The sequence below is a fragment of the Nannospalax galili genome, unplaced genomic scaffold (assembly GCF_000622305.1).
Source record: "Nannospalax galili isolate Female #2095 unplaced genomic scaffold, S.galili_v1.0 scaffold929, whole genome shotgun sequence".
NCBI classification, from domain to species: Eukaryota; Metazoa; Chordata; class Mammalia; order Rodentia; family Spalacidae; genus Nannospalax; species Nannospalax galili.
Genome location: NW_008359591.1, coordinates 1342507 through 1345164, shown reverse-complemented (window position 1 = coordinate 1345164; position 2658 = coordinate 1342507). Strand labels below are relative to the sequence as shown.

The following is a 2658-nucleotide window of genomic DNA, read 5'->3' as shown; positions in this document are numbered from 1 at the left end:
TAATAATAATAATATTAACATTGGGAAAAACATTCACCCAGAGCTATCATGTCATTCTTATTTAAAAATTTCATAGGCATCTTTGGGGAATCCTGACACATGGGATGGAGATGTGTGGGAGAAACCTGATGAGGCTGAGGATTTTGAATCCTCAGACTCTGAGGAATTTTCTTCATCTGATTAATTAATCTCCCCACCCTCAGCAGAGTATATATTTCCACACCCTGCAGACCCACCCTTCCCACCCTTGCCTGAGGAAACTAATCCCATTCAGCAAGACACAGCTGATGTCCCTCAGGACACAGTTATTGTTGCCTCTAGGCCTATAACCAGACTCAAAGCTAAGCAGGCCCCTAGAGGAGAGATAGAAAGTGTGGTCCATAAGGAGGTGAGCTACACCACTACAGAACTTAGTGAATTTGCTAATTCATTCAAGCAGAAGTCTAATGCATATGTCTGGGAATGGCTTCTAAGGGTATTGGATAATGGTGGACAGAACATAAAATTGGATCAGGCTGAGTTTATTGACATGGGCCCCCTGACTGGAGATTCTAGATTTAATATGGAAGCTCGTGCAGTTAGAAAAGGTGTTAAAAGTTTGATTGGTTGGCTGAGGTATTCATCAGAAGATGGCCTACTGACAGAGAGCTGGAGATACCTGATATCCCTTGGCTTAGTGTTGATGAAGGGATTGTAAGGTTTAGGCAAATTGGCATGCTCTAGTGGATTCGCAATGCAAAGCCAAATTCTCCACAATGGGAGGGCCCAGAGGATATGACTTTTACTGATTTTATAAGTTGGAAAGTACTGAGAGAGGCACTAGAATGTTTGAAGAGCATTGGTTTTGCTCTTTTCCTTATATCAGATTGCCACGCCTGCGTGGCATGAAGCTGATCTCTGAGTGGAGGACGTCAGGATTGAAGAGACAATCATGCTTTTTGTGTAGCAGAAGAAGCCTTTATTTCTCAGCTCCAGGTTGCTTTTATACCCTAGCCCAGAAGGCAGATGACCCAACGGGGGCGGGGGAGCCATTGCATGACCACAGGGTCAGTGCCAGGTCATGGTGTTCTCAGGACCTGATACCGGAAAATGAGCTGGTAAACAACTCTGAGACTGAGGAACCACGAGGCCCAAAAGGTCACTGCGGGGGAGGTGCAGATGGAAGCCAGGACAGCATGTCCCAACATCTCACCCCTTTTCCTTTATATAATGGAAGATCCCCCTGTCTTAGGTCGTCCTGGAGGGGTCATCCCTTACCCGTCATTGGGAGGCCTCATCCCTGTCTTAGGCAGGCGCCCTCTCCATGGAAGTTGCCCATCTACAGAGGCATCTTCAGCATTTGTATAGCATTTGCAGCCAGACCTGAGGTACATCTGGATTACCAGATGACAAGCTTAACAGGACTTGTTGAGTGCCCATCTGTTGAGACCTCGTAGATCTCATCCATCGGCAAAGGACCCAGAGCCCAACGACTATGGCACTAAACCCAAGAACGGTCAGCAACAATGACCCCGTGCACCGCTGAGCCCAGCCTCCCAGCTGGACTATGGCATTCCACCAACCTTCAGCTGATGTAGGGGGCACCCTAGTATTATTAATTCTTATAATTTGATGAGCTAGATGAGACATAAAATTGAGAAAGTTTACATTCCAGGGACCTCTCATATAGGCATTTAACTATTTTACAATTTCTGAGGCATTAACAACATGACCAGGTGTTACACAAACAGAATGATAAAAATGAGAACAGGACACTTGTTGCGTCATCCATAAGGCGTCAACCTGCTCCTGCAGAAGCGCTGTTGTAGTGACACAATCTCCCCACATCAAAGCGTCTGGGAGATTGAAGTTAGTGGTCGAAGGCCAACAGCAAGGGGCTGGCTCCAGACTGTTTGTTCACTCAGGGCAGGATTCATCAAGATGATTGCTGCTGGCACCTGTAGAATCAGCGTTGGTCTCATCAAGGTTGGCCTCCACTGGACAAACATATATTTCAGGAACCCAAATGGGTTTTTGTTCCCCTGGAGGATAAACACAAACAGCCCCTCTCACCCTGGCTAATAAAGGTGTTGGCTCTTTCCACTGCCCAGATAAGGGATTTTTCCATCTTACCCATCCCAGGGAGTTCTTGGTCCTGGACCAATGCCTTTCCATAGCTGAATACCCTTTGGTATCCACAGTGAGAAAATTTAAAGTAAATAAGATTGAGGATAATTGCACACTAGGAGAGGGAAGATATTCCCCCCTCTTTATTTTAGTAAAATATTGTTTTAAGACCATGTTCATTCTTTCAACCACAGCTTGACCTTGTGGATTGTAAGGGATTCCTGTTGTATGAGTAATTTCATGCTCCTTACAAAATTGTTGAAATTTTGAGCTGGTATATGCAGGCCCACTATCTGTTTTTAATTGATTTGGTATTCCCATATAAGCAAAGGCCGATATACAGTGGGCTATAATACTTTTGACTTTTTTTTCCCATATGTAGGGATGTGAAGACCACTTTAGAATATGTATCTACAGACACATGCATATATTTTAATGTCCCGGCTGATGGAACATGAGTGATGTCCATCTGCCAGAGATCATTAGGTTTAAGACCACGAGGGTTGACTCCCGTAGAGGGCATGTTGTGAAAAGGAGCACAAGAAGAGCATC

The 2658-nt window shown here is 45.0% G+C and overlaps 1 pseudogene; it reads right to left on the bottom strand.

Annotated features, from left to right (window-relative positions):
* The window catches only part of LOC103726004, a 2123-nt pseudogene extending 750 nt beyond the window's left edge, over positions 1-1373 (bottom strand).
* Positions 1374-2658: the final 1285 nt, after the last annotated feature.